The 21,511-nt window shown below is 35.2% G+C and overlaps 1 pseudogene; it reads left to right on the plus strand.

Moving 5' to 3' along the window:
* The window catches only part of LOC117200076 (small nuclear ribonucleoprotein Sm D3-like), a 33,880-nt pseudogene extending 13,466 nt beyond the window's left edge, over positions 1-20,414 (plus strand).
* Positions 20,415-21,511: the final 1,097 nt, after the last annotated feature.

Genomic DNA, 21,511 nt, shown 5'->3' on the forward strand with positions numbered 1-21,511 from the left:
TTGATCTTAGCTGCGTAATATCCTTGTGATTGTCATTAGTTCTTTTTAAAAAGTGCCTCTCCACACATGGGTAATTGAGTCTAAATATTTGGAGTCAGTTTTTCACATTTAAACTCTGTCAAAATGCCTCTAGATATTAGCAAATAAATTTCATCCTTGCTGAATTAGTGGCAAAATCACTACCTTACTGTTATCATCTGGGAGCTCACAAAGATTCAGGCAGAAATTATTTTTAAGTAAGTAGAGCATTCGGGGCACAGAGTACTGATACAGGTTAAGGCATGGGATGACATTTACTGGTTTCTATTGGTTTTCTTCTCAAGAGCTATGAAGTCAGTGAGATTTTGGTAAATGATGTTTGTCTCACACTGAGAGTATATATATTCCTTCAAACTACTGTTCCTCGTGTAGTGCTCATATCATTTAGATGGAAATTTCAGTTAAAAAACATCCTACGTTATCTAGCGCATCTGGCCCTTCTTTTTATTGTTGTTGTTCTAATTCTTATTCCTATTCTTGTTCTTGTTATTTTGGGAAGAAAAGTGATTGTTGCTTGTTTGTTTAATTATGTCAAGACATTTTTGAAATATGAGTTTTAGGAAACAAACCAGCAGTGAAATTGGAAGAATACAAATATGGACCTTATATTTTACTTTCTTATATGAAAAAATTTATTATTACATTATAACTATTTTAATTTTTAATTATGATGCAGAATATCAATGGGTTATATAAAGTTTTAAAGTATTCAGTCATATAAGACACCATCTGAATTTTTGAATAATACTTAAGTAAAACAGAATCATTTCAATTGTGGTATTTTAAAATCAAATGCACCATGGACAATATATTAGGATTTTTAAAATCTATTAAAAACTTACAAAAGCAATTAAAAACTTGGTTACAGTAACAGATAAATCTCTTTCATTTTCATGGAATCTCTAATTTCTAATAAACAATCTGGAGCCCTTTACTGCTTTTCCTGTTTAGTTTCATATCTCACCTTTGGAGTATTGACACCTTATTTGGAGTCAGCAGATGTTCATTTGATTTTCCTTCCCTATCTAGGTGCTCCATCTTCCTCCTTTATAATGTAAAGACCCAGCTCATTCTTCACTTGTCGTATTATGTTATTCCTTGCCCTCTACTTCTCCCTATGTCTGAATTGCAGTGCCCTAATTGTTTCCTGCCTATCATGCTGCCCTAATTTTTAACAGCTTATTTTACTGTCCTGTTTCTTTGGAGCTAAATCCTTTTGTCCTTCATCCATCTTTTCATTTGAATGTGTAGGTGCATGAACACATTTATTTTGGGATCAAAAAATTGAAAAGAACATGAAATGGTTACAAGGACACAAGAAAATACAAGATGATGTGTACCTTTCCTCTACTTTTTTTCCCCAACATTTCTCTAATTTTATTATTTAAATAAAGGCACTAAATTTATAGAGCTCTCAAAGTACAGTATCTTTAGAAATATTTAGAATAATAAAGAAAACTGAAGTGCAAAGAACAAAAGAATGTGCTTTTCAATTATTTTATAGTCCAGGAAGTCACAGTGTCAAAAAATTAATGCACTGTGTTTTCTATTATTTCCTAAAGCAAACTCTGGCCAACTGAATTTAAAAGTCATTAAGGCCAACTTAAAGAGTTCAAGAGTAGGCTCTTCAAAAAAAATTATATAAATATTAACATAATTTTTATTTTATTAAATAAAATACTAAGAGTGATAAGGGACAAAGGGTAGTTAGAACTTAATTTAAATTTTAGAAATTTAGATATGACTGGGCCTAGTGGTGATTTGATTACAAATAGGAAACTTGACTCCTAGGCAGGACAATGGGTTACACAAATGGCAAGAAAAGTTTACTAAAAAAATTTGGGCTTTAGAAATTCCTGACTCCAGATTGAGTTCTCTGGAATAAAGTATGTGGCTGGACTTCATTCCCCCATCTCTGTGATTCACATCCCAGAAAACAAACAAACACTAAGCAACGATAAAGTCAATATGAATATTTTGTTTGGTTCCATATTAAATTTTACTATCTGGGTTGATATTTTTTGAGCAATGATCTACTTAATGAAGTCATTCTTAGTATACTGACATGATCATACCCAATATTCCAGATCATAGGTCTGTAAACTTTATCTATAGAGGACCAGGTAATATATATTTTAGGCTTTGCAAGCTATCTGGTTTCTGTTGCAATTACTCACCAGGCCTTTGTGGCACTAAGACAGCCATACACAATATCTAAACATAAGAGCATATTTGAGTTCCAATTAAATTTTATTTATGGACACCAAAATTTCAATTTCATATCATCTTCCTGTGTCACAAACTATTATTTTTGTATCTTACCTTTAAAAATGTAAAAATAACTCTGAGCTCGTGGACCATAGAAAAATTGTTCGTTCATCAGATTGGTCCAAAACACTGTTCTTTCCTGAGTGGGAAAATCATAATGTTAGTTAAACATAGGAGCATGGTTGGAAAACTCAGCAGGGTCTTCTACTAAAAACATAATTTTTTTAAAAAAATCAGACTGATTTTATTCTTAGAAGTATACAGAGTATGGATAAGGCAGACATACTCATTGTGTACATATTGTGTCAGGCACTCTTTAAATACATTGCAGGTATGCAAGCAGATGTGGCTACCACATCTGTGAGCTGGGGATTGAGAATAATAAGGCTAGTAGGAAAGGGTTCACTAACTTATCCAGGAACACTCAACTATTAGGTAATTGAACTCAGGGTTCTGATCCAAGCCTATTGGATTCTGAAGCCTAGGTTCATTCCATTTTCTATACTGAAATAAATTTAATGTTAAATAAAGAAAATATATGCAGTTTGATTCCTAAGTAATATACGATACTCCTTCAAAAAAGTCCGAGATCGATTAGGGCTGACAGCATTTCAGATATCATTATGCAGAAAAGGCTGCTGAGAAATTTCCGTTGCAAAGAAGATAAAAGCTTAGGGAAAAGGATGAAAGTATAAGCTTAGCCAAATCTACTCAATAAAACTTGACTTGCCCTTTTATGTTTAAGCAACTGAAGGCCACAGGATGGTCTGAGTTCAAACCTGCTGCTTACCCCAAGTGAAAAGTGGTCTTTAGGAATCCTTTGCACTTCTACAAACCTTGTTTATGCAAGCAGAGGACTGCTCTTCTAGGAAACTGGCAAAAACTGACATTTTCTTAGTTTTGCTGGCTCTGCAAAACCTTGTGCACAGCTGTACTCAAACCCATTAGCTCAACCTTTCAGAAAATCCTCTCACAGAAATTGCTTAGAGGTACATAGGCTGGCAGTTGCTGTGTGTTTTGAGAGCTTTACCTGTCGGAAGCAGGCTCAGCATTCTTTTGCTTAATTGGTCTGTAGAGACTGGTCATTTTAGAGAAAGAAGTTCCACATCTCATAGAGAATGACATCTATCTCAGCCCATAATCAGCTAATTTAAAGAAAGGGAATACGAGTAACTTCAGTGGATGCTTACCCTCTGCTCTGTGTTGGGATGGGGCGAGAAGGCTGCAGAAAGCACATCAAGCAATGTAAAATTAAGGGGAAACTGGGACTAGAGAAGAACAGTTTTCAAAATACATGAAATCCATTACTTCAAAATCCAGGCATACAGTTACCTCTGAGCACATCAAAATACTACAGACCAGTGATTACAGACCACTGAACTGTTGTATTTCACATTTAGTTTAGCATTGTCTACCACACAGGGTGATTTTCCTAAGATCAATGAATTTTAGCAGTGGAAGATGATCAAAAGGATAGAGAAAATGGGACCTTGAATCATAAAGATGTGCCACATAATGCTTGAGGGAACAGAGACGGAAAATACACACTCACTTCCTGAGGCCCTGAGTCAGGTCCTTGTTAATGCACCTACTGACAATGTAACTTTGGGCAACTTACTTAACCTCTCAGGGCTTCTATTTCTTTAACCTAAAAAATCAAATTCAACTGAATTGTCTTACATGACAAAATACAGTTAAAAATCCTCATCTCCAATCTTACCTGTCTACCTTCTAAACCAAGGCTTTAATTTGTCATGAGCTTGGTGAAGGTGCATCCACAAGAGTTAATAGCCATGGATCAACCTACAGCTAGTCTTTGAATATGAAGAAAAAACCAAAAAAGCCCAGGAAATTACATTAAATAATATATCCTTAATGCTTTAAATATAACATTTAAATATTACTATTTGGAATTCAAAGTAAGAAATAGTCCTTAAATGCATTCTGGTGGCAAAACAGTAAGAATATGTCAAGATGACTGATAAGCAGTTATAATCTGAATATTACAAAAGGCTTTTATCATTCACCAAGTGGTTATTGAAAAGTCCAGAAACTATAATTCTATTTTATTTTACAGTGAACACTCTTTTGAAAAATAAACCCAATAAAAAATATAAACTTTTACAAAGAAAAGAAATATCAACAAGAACTGTCTAAAATATTTGACTGTTTCCTTCAAGTCTCATTTTAGAAAATATTATAAAAGCAAGTTAAAATAATAAAAGGATACTCAGAGAGATGTCTTTAAAAATAGAGCCAGAATTATTAAAAATTGAAATAACCAGATATATTTATAAAATTACATCATATAAGGGAATGATGATGACCATCATTTCAGATGAATCATGTGGTAAAAACTAATGCAACATAATACAGCAAATATGAAAGGGGAAAACTCAAGACATGCACTATTTAGCTAGACATTTGAGCATTTCAAAGGCAGAATAGGTGTTTAGAAAAATATCTGGATTATTACTTAATTGGCATACAAATTTTATTCTATTTCATCATGTGTATAAATAAGAATAGTCTACAATTAAAATAATATTCTACAGTTTGATATAAATTATGAGGAATATGTTTATATTTCAGTGATGCAAAGTGGCCTGATGTTATCAGATACAAAATAATGTAATGGCAGTGTAAAATAAACAATGATTGTAAAGAAAAGGTTTTCATAGTCATTTAATAATTTTTAAATTAGTAGTAGAATATCTTATTAGTCTCAAAGTTTAGATTAACATATGAAAAATAAATAAGCAAAAAGTGTGCAGGACAAAGCTAAAACAGGCAAGGAAGACTTTATTCAAGGCTATTGTATTGGAGGGGCCAGGAGATCATAAGCCATTTGAGTCTGCTAATTGGCCTTATACAACGGAAAAGTAAACTTTCTTTTATCTTCATGACTGGAGGTCCTTTTACAGCTTGGACCAAGGCAACCACTGCAGTTAGGCTTTTACCCTCCCTCAGACAGGGAGATAGGGTGCCATCTTCCTTGATTACATTTCAAAGGGAAGGCTCAGGTCCTTGAGAAAGACAGTCCTGGGTAGTAAAACTGCCCAAAGGCTTTTTTTTTTTTTTTACATCTTTATTGGAGTATAATTGCTTTACAATGGTGTGTTAGTTTCTGCTTTATAACGAAGTGTATCAGTTATACCTATACATATGTTCCCATATCTCTTCCCTCTTGCGTCTCCCTCCCTCCCACCCTCCCACCCTCCCTATCCTACCCCTCTAGGTGGTCACAAAGCACCGAGCTCATCTCCCTGTGCTATGTGGCTGCTTCCCACTAGCTATCTATTTTACCTTTGGTAGTGTATATAGGTCCATGCCACTCTCTCGCTTTGTCACAGCTTACACTTCCCCCTCCCCATATCCTCAAGTCCATTCTCTACTAGGTCTGTGTCTTTATTCCTGTCTTACCCCTAGGTTCTTCATGACATTTTTTTTTTCTTAAATTCCATATATATGTGTTAGCATACGGTATTTGTCTTTCTCTTTCTGACTTACTTCACTCTGTATGACAGACTCTAGGTCCATCCACCTCATTACAAATAGCTCAATTTCGTTTCTTTTTATAGCTGAGTAATATTCCATTGTATATATGTGCCACGTCTTCTTTATCCATTCATCCGATGATGGACACTTAGGTTGTTTCCATCTCCGGGCTATTGTAAATAGAGCTGCAATGAACATTTTGGTACATGACTCTTTTTGAATTATGGTTTTCTCAGGGTATATGCCCAGTAGTGGGATTGCTGGCTCATATGGTAGTTCTATTTGTAGTTTTTTAAGGAACATCCATACTGTTCTCCATAGTGGCTGTACCAATTCACATTCCCACCAGCAGTGCAAGAGTGTTCCCTTTTCTCCACACCCTCTCCAGCATTTATTGTTTCTAGATTTTTTGATGATGGCCATTCTGACTGGTGTGAGATGATATCTCATTGTAGTTTTGATTTGCCTTTCTCTAATGATTAATGATGTTGAGCATTCTTTCATGTGTTTGTTGGCAGTCTGTATGTCTTCTTTGGAGAAATGTCTATTTAGATCTTCTGCCCATTTTTGGATTGGGTTGTTTGTTTTTTTGTTATTGAGTTGCATGAGCTGCTTATGAATTTTGGAGATTAAACCTTTGTCAGTTGCTTCATTTACAAATATTTTCTCCCATTCTGAGGGTTGTCTTTTGGTCTTGTTTATGGTTTCCTTTGCTGTGCAAAAGCTTTTAAGTTTCATTAGGTCCCATTTGTTTATTTTTGTTTTTATTTCCATTTCTCTAGGAGGTGGGTCAAAAAGGATCTTGCTGTGATTTATGTCATAGAGTGTTCTGCCTATGTTTTCCTCTAAGAGTTTGATAGTTTCTGGACTTACATTTAGGTCTTTAATCCATTTTGAGCTTATTTTTGTGTATGGTGTTAGGGAGTGATCTAATCTCATACTTTTACATGTACCTGTCCAGTTTTCCCAGCACCACTTATTGAAGAGGCTGTCCTTTCTCCACTGTACATTCCTGCCTCCTTTATGCCCAAAGGCTTTTAAAAAGTTTTAAATATCAAAAGGGCAGAGAAGAACTTTGCAGTTACAAGTTTTCTAAAATAAATTCTGTAAGAAAAGGGAGGTCAGAGGTCTAGATGCAGGAAACAGGTTCTCTAAAAGTTTAGTCAAGCTGAGAGGAATCTTAAGGTCTTCTTGGTGAGTCCAGGTAGTAACAAAGTGTTAATTTTTTCCCCAGAATCCATTATTGCTATATCAATAGTTACACCTTTAAGAAAACTACAGTAGACTGATAGCAACTCTGAGAGTCAGCAGGCGAGGCAGTGTGTGGTGGAGACTAGACCAGGGTCAGCACAGTGACAGGTTCCAGAAGTCAGTTTTGATTAAGAAAGGCATCGATAGCTCAATAAATCAGAGGCAGACATGGCTAAGAAGGTAAAGATTAAAAGCAAAATTATTTAATTAATTAAAAGTAGTTTAGAGCTAGTAGATTAGAGATAGACAAATGTGGAACTAGAAGAGCTGAAAGTTATAAGCAGATGATTCAATAATTGACACACATCCCTGCAATGATTTTTATTTTTAAATAATAGCAGCTATTTCTAGAACCCCTATGTTCTTTGGGAGAACTCCACGGACCACACGCATACATGTGGTTGCCCAAACCTTGAAAATCATCTACGTACTGACCAAGGTATTTAATCTTGTAATGGCTGAAATGCCACTACTTTTGACAGATATGGGCCTCCTCAAAATTTCCTACCCCCAAAACTCTCTTAGAGAGTATGAGAGCTAGATTGAAAAAGAAGGTACCCTGTGTCACATAATCCTACTTCACCCAAAGGTTTATGCCATGTGAATTAGTTTCCCAAACTGGCTGCACATCAGAATGGCATTGGGGGTTTGTAGTGATGTAAACTTGGCTCTACCTCAGATTCCTGAGCTACTATGATTTAGTGTGAGACCTGAGGGATAATGTATAATAGATAGATAGACGATAGACAGACAGATAATTTCAAATCTTCCCCCAAAAGTCAGCCCAAGTCACATGCTGCAATCGAGAATTTAGGAAGCACTGAGGCAGACCTTCTAACTCCTCTGGTTCACAACAAAGGAACTGGCCAAGGCTAAGGACTGGCTGCTAGAAGTAGATAATTCTTCCATCCAAATCAAACTGTCAAGACAGCGAGGATTCTGACATTAAGTGAGTTCAGTATCACTGTGTTTTAACAGAGCCAATATGTGATGAATCATTAAGTGAACATCAGAAGTACTTGAAGAAGATGCTCAAGACATTATTATAGTCACTGTTTTATCCTTCACCTTAGCTGATCCTTGATCCTCCAACCTCTCCTGTCAGATCCTTAAACCTTTATGCCCAAACCCCATTGATCTTCCAATAATGAATTAGACCAAAAGAAGATTAATAAACTGCAATACACAAAAAGGTCAATCTATAAGTTGTAGCAGGAACAGCAACAACAAAATGTTACTTTACACAAATACATTTATGTATAGGAAAAGCCAAACTAAAGAAAAGTAGGCTGGAGAAAGGGTAAGGAACCAACTAGACCGTGGGTTGTTTTCCTCTTAATATGGAAAATAATGAATATGATATATCCCAAGTGAACAGAGTTTACTGAAAACATTTAAAGTTATTAATTTTATATTATTATCAATTATTTCTATAACTAACCTAAAGAAACTTCTAGAATCCTGGCAAACAATGTATACTATAACTATGCTAATCAAACTATGATTTGTGAACCAGGCTCAGTCTAAAAAGAGAAATTGAATGTAAGTATTTTGCATTTTCTAGAAATGTGAAAGTGTTATATTATCTCTGTTGAAGCTAAAAATAAAAATCGGAGCTTATATTTTTTTATTTAATGTTTATAATGACACATACTTATAATATTTTATAAAAGTATTATACCATGGGGGCTTCCCTGGTGGCGCAGTGGTTGAGAGTCCGCCTGCCGATGCAGGGGACACGGGTTCGTGTCCCCTGGGAGGATCCCACATGCCGCGGAGCGGCTGGGCCCGTGAGCCATGGCCGCTCAGCCTGTGCGTCCGGAGCCTGTGCTCCTCAATGGGAGAGGCCACAACAGTGAGAGGCCCGCGTACCACAAAAAAAAAAGAAATGAAGTTAGAATCTTCTAGAAATCCCCTGTTTCATTTTCTAGAGAGGGAATCAATTACATACTTGGGGATAAAAATTTTCTATTTAGTTAACTAAGCAGTAATATGTAAAAATACAGAAGAGAAAAAACTGAATTTGACTACCCTATACCTTTACGTTCCATGAATAAGGGCTTCTTGAAGACATACTATGTGCTATTTTCTACTTTTAAGCTGCATTTATTCAAAGAGCAACAGTTGAAGCAATAAAGCAATAAACATGTTTATATATTTTTCCTAAAGGAAACTGGATAGCTAAAGAAAAATATTCTGGGCTTTACTTTGGAAACAGTCTTATGTGCAAAATATTTGAAAATGCAGTTTCTTTCTCTTTTAAAACTTTGAAGAGTCCTAGAAGATGATAAAGTATATATATATATTTTTTTTTTCATGAAGAGACTAGAAACAAATTGACTTCAATATATTTCACATGTATAATAGGATAGAAACAAAGACAATACATTATGTAAGAAAAGGCTGAACAATACTATAGCCTATTAAATAAGGATATTTTCTGTGCTGCCTGAAAGGCCTGAAGGTATTTTTCATTTCAGAAAAATTCTCTGATGCTTTAGCTTGCTTATTCATTTACCTCTCTGTTAACTCCCAGTGAACCAAATCACCCTGCATTTCTACCTCATGGCCCTAGCTCCTCAGAGAGCTTTCTGTGTACTATGCCCATGCCTTTCTGAATGTCAAATCTCTGAAATGATGACACTCAACAACGAAGATATTAATTTTAAACTATAAGGTGCAGAGTCTTCAGAGTGTCTAAAAGGGTATATGAAGAACTCTCTAATCATGAGATTTTGTGTATTGAATATGAGGATACAAAGCAAACAAATAAAAACAGGGAATTGACAGTCAATGTCAAGACAACATATACATTACAGAGGAACATTGTCATTGAGTCCATTTACTTCTAAGATTTAACTAACCCTGTGGATTAGACTACTTTGGGAATGTTTCATGGAAGAGGAATTTGAAGTGAGAAATAAAAGATGAATAGGACCGAGAGAAAGAGTATTCTAAGGGAGAATATGTGATCAGGAATGGAGAAAAATGCAAAGCATAGCAAGTGGTCCAGCATGGCTAGTTCAATGATACAGAAATTTTTTTACCTAAAATCTAAGATTGACCAAGGTCTCATTATAAGCAACAATAAATATTAAGCTAGTGTGGTGTTATAAAGATGTTAAATGATTGGAAATTCCATGTCACTGAAGATTTTTAAATAATAGGTCAAGCAGATTTTTAGGAAATTTAATCTGGCTACTATGTGAATATGGGGTTGAAGAGAAAGTTTTTAAGAGACCGTAGGAAAGTTTCTTTTTAAAAATCACACTTCAGTTGATGAGACTAAACTATATTCTTGGCCATGGAATGAAACAGAAAGGTTATTATGGGAGAGATGGCAATTATTTTTACTAATACCAACTAAAAATTATAATAGGATGAGGGTGAGGAGTCAGGGATTGAACAAAGTTAAATTTATTTCCAAAGCATCAAGTCCACCCGAATAATAGAATCTCTGATGGAACTTTTTAAAAAAATACTACAAAAGGATTCCCACTGATTGATATTTAGATATACGGACAAAGCTGTAAAGACGGAACAATACCTTATAAGTGTGGACTAGTTTATATGCAAGAGTGGATTGAAATTTAGGAGAAAGTTCATAATAAAACTTTAATATTTAGAAGTCAACTGCAAACAGATTACGTTTGAAGATGTGACCATGGGTGGTATAGCTGAATAATAAGGGCAAATTAAAAATTTCAAGGAAGCCTAGGCCTGAATCTGGATGTGCATTGAACATGTGGGAACCATGTAAGTTTATTCTGTAAAGCAAACAGAAAAAACTGCAAGAGGAGCTCTAGAATAACGTGATGCAAAAACACAAATGAAAACAAATCAAAATTGAGTCAAGCTAATATACAAAAGTAAAGACAGTGCAAAAATAAGACAGGAATCCATGGGTCAAAGGCAAAATAAAGCTTTAATAACTGAAACCAAATAATTCTCTGTCCCTGTGTTAAATAATAACTGGTGTAGTAATACTTTCTGGTCTGTGTTAAACAATTCTTGAATGAAGCATAATTTCCTGTTCTTTGCTAAGCAATACTGAGAATAAGCAAAAATAACTCACATGCTTACTGCAAGAAATACCATTTCCTAGAAAGTCAGACACCAAAACAACTAAACATCTTACTTATCACGATTCTTTTCATGTCCTTCATCTTGCTGTGCACATCAGTTCAAAAACTATAATGTCGTAATAGAAATCCAGCTACTTTCCAGTCCTGTAAGACTCACCTCAAAATCACTCAACTGAAGCTCTTAAAATCCTGACTATACTATACCCCAATTTTCCATTTTGAGACATTAATAAGACCTTTGTCAAGCTAATGCTCTCCCTTGCTGCAATAAGTCTAAGTTATGCGTCATCAACAGGTCTTTCTGGTGGTCTTTTTTGGAGTACATAGTTCACACTTCTGGTGAAGAAGCAAGAAGAGGAAGAGCATTCATTCCTTCATTTAAGGACTGTTTATAGTGTGCCTAGTACATGTCAGGATGAAAAGAGCATGACAAGACAATGTTTTTCCTCTCACAGACAGACACTGGGATTGAAAATTAACTATAAAATAGTAAATAGCTAAATAATCAGGATAGTGATTTTTTTTTTTTTTTTTTTTTTTTTTTTTTTTGCGGTACGCGGGCCTCTCACTGCTGTGGCCTCTTCCGTTGCGGAGCACAGGCTCCAGACGCGCAGGCTCAGTGGCCATGGCTCATGGGCCCAGCTGCTCCATGGCATGTGGGATCTTCCCGGACCGGGGCACGAACCCGTGTCCCCTACATCGGCAGGCAGACTCTCAACCACTGCGCCACCAGGGAAGCCCAGGATAGTGATTTTAAATGCTAGAACAAATAAAATATGGTAATAAGATAGAATTACTTTTGGGGACAAATTTAGATTGGTATTATGGGAAGTCTTCTTCAGAGGGTGATGCATCAGGATAAGAAGCAAGGTCCAGGGAGATTTTTTAAATGTTGCCAGATTTTCAGATTCCTAGTACCATCATAAACTCCTAATGCCAAGGAGAAAGAGTCAGAAGAAGAGGAGGAAGAGAAGTGCAAAATGTATTTCATATAAACTGCGCCAACTCCTTTATGTCATTTTCCTTTTGTACTTTAAACAACCCTAGGAGGTGAATACTGTTAATATCCCCATTTTATAAAAGAGATAACTGAAGTTAGCAAAATTCAGTCATTAACCAAGTTACATAATTAGTGACTGGTAGAACTCAAACATTACCAGAACTGCCTAATTAAACAGGCTATACTCTTAACTTAGATGCTATAATGCTAACCATTCATTGCCACATACAGAATTACTCTCCAGCCTATGATTATGTCTTCTATGCTAAGCTCTTCCTCTATCCTTCCTAGGTTTTGTTGGATAGGTTAAAAAAACTCAAAATTTATTCAGCTATTTGTTTTATTATTTAAGCAGTGGATAGAGAAAATCTATACAAATTGACATCATTTTTAAAGAACTCTCCTTCACTAGAAGTTTTGTTGTCATACTTGCCTAACCAATCAAATATTTTAAAAAATTCTTCAACCATTTACTTTTTTAAATTGACACCAAAATGTAATTACCAGAGAATATGAAGGGCACTGATTCTATTGAAAAGATTCATTTTCCCTTCACAATGTGTGGTAGCCATAGGGTGATTGAAAACTTCTGTCAGTGATACGCTGGAACACCCTTTCAGTTTGCTTTTTTCTTACGCTGAAAGTTGACTATTTATGGCAACTCCTGCCTTTAGGGCTGTGTGTAGCAGTTGTGTTCATTGATTAAAAAAACTAAAGATATACCAAGACAGAGTGAAACACAAATAACGGTTTTCAAACGCATCTGATGATGAGATTTCTTCAGGGCACACACAGTATCTTAAGCTTCTAAACTTCACATAAAAGATCTTCATATAATCTGAACCTCATTTAATTTTTAGAAGCTATAGTCACTCTTTGCAGGCTGCAATAAAAAATGGAGGTTTTCAAACTAAGTTGAACAAAGAAAGAATATCCTAAAAAGAATAAAGCAAAGATTTCATTTGTTTTTGCAAATACGTATATTTTGGCTAATAGCAGTGTCTTTGTTTTATCTAGCACTGTAGGTGACTGAATTGCCTCATTATTAGAGGATAGTGAATAAAAATTTCTGATCTTGAGAAATCTCACTTCAAAACCAAGATATCCAACCTATCTATCCTAGTGCTTTATCTAAATCACAGACTTGAATTAAAAATCACTTTGTTAGTCTTATAGATCTTCTGTTACCATTGATTTTGGCACAATATTTCAGTATGTACTGATAGAACAAAGGTTCTCTGGATGTAACTTTATAACTTTTGTTCATTACTTCTTGGATAACGAAACTGAATCCAGAGAGATTGGTTAACCCATCTACGGTATATCTCTTACTTGATGGCAGATAGCAGTAAAAGTAGCAACCTACTACGCTAGTTTAATCTTATAAGCAATGTTGGGAAGCAGTTACTAGAGGGATAGTTACTTTAAAGTACTAAACAAATAATGACTTCAAGAAAACTGTAGTTTAGAAATATTAAACAAAATAATGACATTTGTGAGAAAAGGTAAATAATGCTTTCTAGAGTGTGGTCATTTTGTAGGATGCTCATACTTCTCATAACTTACATGGCTTATATGACAGCAATTCTAGCGATTTGGATTCTCGAGGAAGGAGACATACTAAGTGCACTGGGCAGGAAATTTACTGGAGGACACAATGGAAGAGAAGGGAGGAAGCAAAAGTGGGCAGAGAGAGAAGTTGTGTTTCGATACAGGCTTAAAAGACTCAGTCAACTGGTGTTAAACAGCACTTCAAAGTAGCCCCCCATTGAGTTAAAATGTTCAGATACTTTATATCCCTGTTTCCACCTATTGGTCAATCCAGAAGGATGTCACTGTGAGAGAGGCAGATTTTTATGCTGGAGCATCCCTGAAGAGGCTAAGAGCTGAAGCTGTCTGCTGCAGCACAAACAGCAACTGAAGCAACAAGTTCATCATCTAATGGGGGTATCCTAGCCCATCCATCTTTTGTGCCACTCAGATCCACTTCTTTGTTCAAGGAGCAACTCCTTCATAATTCTGTTAAGTCTTTCTTTCTGGGAGAAACTTGGAAAAGGAAGGGTACTGGGATGGGCTACAAGTCCCAACTCTGCAGTTGATCTCTGAGCTACAACTTATACTTATCACCTCCTTCCTCCACTATCCATTCCAGATTCCTCTCTCCGTCTGCTAACACCTGTTAGTCTTAGCTTACCTGTGGGGATGCCACTGAAGTCATCCTCAAGGTGTCTGAGTCCCTTGTCACCATATTTTTAAGGTTGCTTCACTTAAACATTTACCATCATCATCAGGTAAGGGAGTATCAAGAGAAACCAGAGCAGGTTACTTGTGTGTTAGCATACACTTTCCTGCCCTTCATCATGTAACAGCAGCACTTATTTCCTCCTGTTATCAGGCCGACTACTCCTCCCACAATAACTCTTCTTCATGCCTGCTGGTCTCTGTACATAAAGCAGCTACAGTGACCAGCTGGCCACCAGAGCTTATAGTTCAATGAGACTCTTGCTCTATTTTCAGACACAGGCATCCCTCCTTTGAGAATTTTATAGTTCTTTATGGAATGCTTTTTAATTCCAAATATATTCAAACCTTTGTCCTGCTCCTTTGTGCACCAAGTAGGTGATCAAGTGCACCACCAAAGTATATTTTGGAAAATATACTTTCACCAATGTCTTTCAAGGTTGTGCCTGAGTGAGCATGTAATGCACCTACTTTCCATTTTTCAGCTTGCACAGACTTACTGAGCTAACCTGTGTCTAAGGAACACTTGGCTTTTTTGTTCCTCTGTTAGTTGATCTTAACTGACGTTCCACAGAGCCATGAGTGTGAATGAAAAGAGAGGAGCTGGTGCAATATGGTGGAATATAGTGGTTTCAGGGCAATGTGCTCATGCTTTCACTCTCCGGTCTTGCTTGTGCTACCCCAGATGTACTGGTTACATCCTATAATGGACTATTGCTTGCCCTGCCCAACCTTAATGACTTAATGAGCAGAAAGAATTCTGTTCATGATTAGAATTCCCAAATCATGGTCACTTGAAGCCCTGTGTTTGTGTGCTTCATCTATGCTAACTTTCAGAATATGCCAGGGGTTGTTTTTTAAAAGATGATATGGCCTTACTCCAGATCTCTGGTGTCTTGTATTGTTGTTTTGCCATAAATGCCACACATCTTTTTCCACCACTAATACAATTTTGGCAGATCACAAGTCCCAAGTGGCAGGGTTGCTTACACCACAGCTTGGACTTTCTTGCTCTGTGTCTCATTAGAAACTGGCAGCCTCAATGTCACTGTAAACATGGCCTTGACCAGTATTACTTAGATGTCAAATACACTGCCTTTATAATGTAAAAAGTCGTACACTGCATTATAGTTCTGTTACAATTACAGGCAAAGATGTAATAATTTGTCTCATATTTTATAAGTCATGTGTCAAGATGCCCCTAACCACAGAACCCCTAAAGAGGTAAATGGAGTGGTAATGTGATGTAGTGATTTTCATAGGGTTCATCCTCCACCCCCTAGAGTGGATGTATTAACCAAGGCCTCTAACATGCTGGGCATTTCTTTCTCCTGTAACCCAGTTAGCATGTCATCATTATAATGCACCATTTAATGTTCTGCAGGATGTCTAGATGCTCTCAATACCTTTGAACAATATTATTATAATATATAATATTATAATATATATTCTTGTCAGTTCCATGTGAATGTAAATTGTGCCTTATCTTTTTTTTTTTTTAATGGTAGGGATAGAAAAGAATGCATTCACAAAATCAGTGTCTACATACCATGTCCTGGAGATCATGTAAATTTTCTCTAGTAAAGTTATCACATCTGGCATACTGAATAAAATTGGTGCTACTAAATTGAGTTTGTGCAAGAATAGTATCATCCAGGGTTTGTGGTTCTACTGTAGGATCCATCCTAGTGAATTAAGTGGAGATATCACAGGAATCACCAACCTTGCTTCTAATGTACCTAGGAAAGCAAGGTACCATTTCCTAGGTACCATTCTTCCAGTCCTCCATTTCTGAAACCTGAAGTCATCTCTGAGTCCACCTCTTTCTCTTTCCAATTCTAGATAACTTTTGTGTATAATCTATAATTTTTAATTTTTCTCATCTCAGATTTATTTATATTTTCCTCTTATTCTCAAAGTCACAGCCATTTATTAATCCCTCCATTAACTCTCTTTTGTGGACTATTGCAAAATTTTCCAAATGATTAATTTCCTGACCATCTCTTCTTGTTCCAATAGATTTTCTACTGGAAACATTGTTGGCTGGATAACCTTCTTAAAACACAGTTTAAAACATGTTAAACCATCATGTAAGAAATAAAAATCTCATTTAGAATAAAATAAATTTTATACCCCCATCTGGCATTTGATACTCTTTATGGTCCATAATATAAATAATTCAAGTGTATCACCAGCTTTTCCCTTAAACACATTCTGTATTAGTTATTACCTAATGCAAACTCAACATGTCATATCTTTTCCATCACTTTGCTTCTTTCATGATGCCTTCTCTAAGTCAGCCTTTTAAAATAGCTTTTCCTTTGAGATACTATACCATCTATCGGTTAGCACACTAGGCATTATGTATTTGTTATTGTATCTCTGTTTCCTCATCTGTAAAAAATGAGGGAAATAACATTCATCTTACCAATGGAACAGTGTATGTAAATTGATACCTGCAGTGCCTTTAACATATTAAATACTGAAAAAAAATAATGTATTTACCCTTTCTTCTATCTTATACACTTCTACTCATGACAGCAAAGAAAATGATATAAATGACCAGAAAGTTAAGGATACAGAATACAAAATGTTAAAACAGGGAAAATAAAGGAAAAGAGGAGAAATATAATTATTGAATTCTGTATTAACTAAAATAAAATTTGCTTGCTCTTTATATTTTGTGCATACATTTTCTATACTAGTAAGACCAATAGATATGTATTGTTTAAGGATGATGCAGCTCTTTTATATTTAGATGTAGTTTGTATTTGCAACACAATGATGAATTAATATGAAGTATCACAATCATTGAGTAAAATATGTTTTAGAAAGGCAAATGATTTCAATAAGTCAGATGCAGCGTATGGATCAGTATGAATCCTAAGAATGAAATCATCTATAATATATTTCAGCTTCTTTTTAAGGATTCTCCGGTGATAATTTGTGGGAGGTAGCATCATCAGAAATTTAACAGTAGTCATTTATGTTAAAAGAAAGGATTTATGATAGGTATATTTTTATTCATGAAATAAGATAAATTGGAATTATCCATCATTACTGTCTAGAAGAGTTTGGTTTATTATAATTTATTTTATAGAGTTCTGTAGGAAATAGAGTTATCTAGCATACATTTTATTATTAGATTCACATCATTTTTATTCCATAAGTATCAGCTGCCAAAAATGTAATGTTATGAAAAAGAGACTTGGAATCTATTAAGAAATAAATTTTAATGTTTCCTACCTTTTTGTGGTTAAAGTCAAGTTTAAAATATAAATTTAGAAAACACAGTTCTGAATTATTTTCTTAATTGTCACAGGTCAGATCATTTAAAATATCAAATCAGAACTATGGTTACAAATAACAATTGCTAGATGCGAACACAATGATCTTCTCTAGTGGCAATAATTTGCATAGTATGTGGATTTCATGATATCAAATATCAACATCATAGTGTTATTCATTTGCTCAATCATTAAAGCAGGCATTTTTGAGCACCTATAATGTGCCTGAAACTATGTTAGAAACTCTGACCAAAAAATTAAAAATAAATTAAAATAAGGACCTTTGACTATATGACTTATTCAAAGATATTTTACTCTAGGAGGCTGGAAAAATAAAAAACAAACAAATTACACACAGATGCAGATACACAGAAACACACACACACACATGCACTGTATATATGCTATAGTAAAGATAAATACATTATGAAAAGCGCTGAGAACTCTTCTGGTTCTAATACAAGGTGAAATCTTCCAAAGACAGAAATTAGAGATGGTCATTCTGAACAGAAGAAATTTGATGTTCAAAGACAAAAAATGTAGAGGACCATAAGAAATTCTAGGAGATGCAAGATATTCCATATAGCTATAGCAAGTACTTGCTTTGGGGAATAAAGAAGGAAGGAAGCAGTGATAAGAAGATCTGGAATAGTCAGAGGTGGGAACAGATTTCGATGGTCCTCGTTGCCATGGTGTTACTTGCAAATTTTATCATCAATATTGGAGGTAATATTATGAAACTTATAAGATTATTCTGAGAATGAAATAGAGATAAAATATTTAATTTCTACCAGAAAGTTGGGTATGTGCCACTAAAATGCTAGCACAATTTACAGTTGTAAACCAAACATGTTTTCTAATCAAAAGCAATGCAATTATCATTTAAGGAAAATGAGGATAAGCTGTTAGTGAGGAAAGATGGGCATGGGGGTTGGTCAGGGAGACAAGTTTAAAAATCACTTATAAATTTTTGATGAGAAACAATATAAAATAAATATGAAACTACCACAGTGTAGATAAAGATGTTATATATTGAAGAGGGGCCGCAAGAATTGATAGAAACACAAAGAACAAATTACTCCCTTGAGGCTGAGTCAATGACAGTGTTCTACAAACCTAAATATTTTTATAGCAAAAGCAATATTATTTTATCAATACCTTAAAATTATTCATTAAAATACTTAAATACATTATTATAGTAATACAAATACTATTACTTATATTACTCTCAGTAGAAGGTAGTATGTTATTTAATGCCTGCAAAGACGCTGTGAAAGAGGATTATTAACTCTATTCTAAAAATACAAAATTAGTGTTTAACAAGCTAGTAACGATGGAACTAGAATTCAACCTCCAATTTTTTACATTTTCAGAGCTTGAATTCTTAACTCCTATGTTACTGCCTCTGCATTAGACTCCATTCAAATTTTTTATGATGAGTTTAAAATTCAAAGGTGAAAAACTCAAATTCTAATTAATTTCTATTTGTTATTCACTGATCAGTAAAACTCTAGTATTATCAAATCAGATTATATTTCTACAGTCTACGTTTTTGAGCACAAATACATTTTGAGAATATAGAAAGTCGTCAAAAATATCATCAAGTCAATAGGATTTTTGTGTTTGCTTTTGGTCTATATATTGATAATTCCTTTTCTTGTGTCTTAATGTTGTTTCCTTCTGGACTTCTTGGACTAGTTTATGATTTCAGTATCATTGCTCTAGAGTTCATCATTTTTCTACTTTTAAAATTAGAGAGACTTCTAATCACTGCCATCCTTCAATAGGTGACCCTCCTTCTAACAGGCATTGCCCTCAAACTTTTCTGGCATCCTCATGGTGTCTTGGAGAACCTGACAACTTTAGAAGCAGTTACATGCAGTGACCAGTCATGATTCATTTGGCTGGAAATTCTGGTGTCATTTGCAATTAGGTACAAGAGGGCAAAAATTCTCTACTTTTACAGTTTGCACTTTGGTAGATTAACTAAAGAGCAAAGATGCCAATGAATGAGGTGACACATCTATTTTTATAATCATGTCAAATTAGAGAAATATAGGCCACTAATGTGTGATTTATAGAAGTATATTCTTAGGAATATTTTACCTTGAGGTTTCCTTGACTTCAGTTTGTTCATAGAGTACAGCATTTGCATATCTTATATAGATCCAGATATATCCTGATAGTGTATTAATAGAATGGACTCTTAATACATACTGAAAATACAATAGAAGTATCAAATAGGGAGAGCTACATGAAACAAGCTCACTCATTCTAGAAGCGGATAGATTGTTATATTTTGGCTCAACACAGAGTTCATGAAGTGGCTTCTAAGGGTTTGCATTTGTCATATACTTACTCTGAGTGTCTTTGCTTCTCATCACATAGATCCTTGCATAGCAGCCCCCTACCCATGCACACACCACTCTGTCCAAGAAGCTTCCAGATTCTCAAGATAGACAGAAAAGGGCTTTGAAAATGCAACTTATGGCAGAGCAGATAACAAAATTCTTGTTAAAATAAGGCACAGAAATAGTGATAATTGACATGCACTTTCATCATAATAGTCTACTGTGATACTATCTCCTTATGATGTTTTTATCTCTCTTTCTTCCTCCTTAGGATCTGGAATCAATGACTGCCATGCAACAGTGGAACATGAAGGAATTGACAGTCCAACATCCTTCCCTGGAGGCTGAGAACAAGATAAGATGGAAAGTAGGGTTGAGTGGGGAACGGGAATAGGCAATTCAAGAGTAGAACAGACTGGTGGATCTCAAGGGTAGGAGAAGAAGTGTAGCACATAAATAGAGTAGATATCACGAGATACAAAGGATCATGCATAGGCCTAATATCTACTGTGGATGAAAGCAGAATATATCACTCTCTCTCTTTCTTCTTCTCTCTCTCTCCTTCTTGTTCCCTCTCTTCTTTTCCTGAGAGGAAGTACAGAATTATGTATTAGATCATGAAAATTTAATATAAAACTGTGTTGCCAGTTTGACTACTTCTTAGTGACTTGGGTAAATACATAACCTCTCTTTGCCTCAGTTTTCTCATCCATAAAATGGGTAGAATGATAATCTCATACTCATAGGGTTCTTGCTGTGATTAAATGAGTTAATACTAGTAAAATATTTAGAACAATGCCTGGTAATTATAAGCATTATAAAAATTTTAATTATAATTATTATTTCACACATTTGCTTGTCCAGGTTTTGTTATCCTCCCCTACATATTTGGAATTTCTGAGTATTTGTGACAAGTCCTCTCAAATCTCCTGCCTGAACAGTCATCCCAGGTAAGAAGCAATGCTGCCTAGGGCCTGGTAACTTTAAGGCAATTAACCACCAGAATGTTGGATTCCCTGGGACTATAAATCATGTGAAGATGTCCCCTTATGTTATGATTTTTAAGGCCCCAGAATCTGGCAGTCTTCTCTCTAAAAACAATTTGCCTTTGTATCTGAAACTTCCATCATTAGAGTGGGTGACCATTCTAATATTTTAACACACAGGATGACTATTTAATTTTACGTCCAAACTGGAGCACTTTTGTGAGTAAAGGAGCATATTATGAATAACTGTACTGGGAAAATCAATGCATAAGGTATAGTCACACTAGGATTAAATCTCTCTCCAGAGGTCCCTGTTAAAACACAAATATGGTACCTGTAAGGGGAAACCTAATTTGTTCACGTAACTTATCAGATTGACTTGTCAGTGAGCAGAACCCAGAAGAAATAGAATTTAGAATAGGCAAGCCTTGATCTGGTGTAGAGATGCTTGGTAAAAATACAGAGCAGTGAGTTTATGAAGGGGTAAGTTCAGTAAAGGTGCTCA

Source organism: Orcinus orca, chromosome 4 (genome assembly GCF_937001465.1).
Source record: "Orcinus orca chromosome 4, mOrcOrc1.1, whole genome shotgun sequence".
In the NCBI taxonomy this organism is placed as follows: Eukaryota; Metazoa; Chordata; class Mammalia; order Artiodactyla; family Delphinidae; genus Orcinus; species Orcinus orca.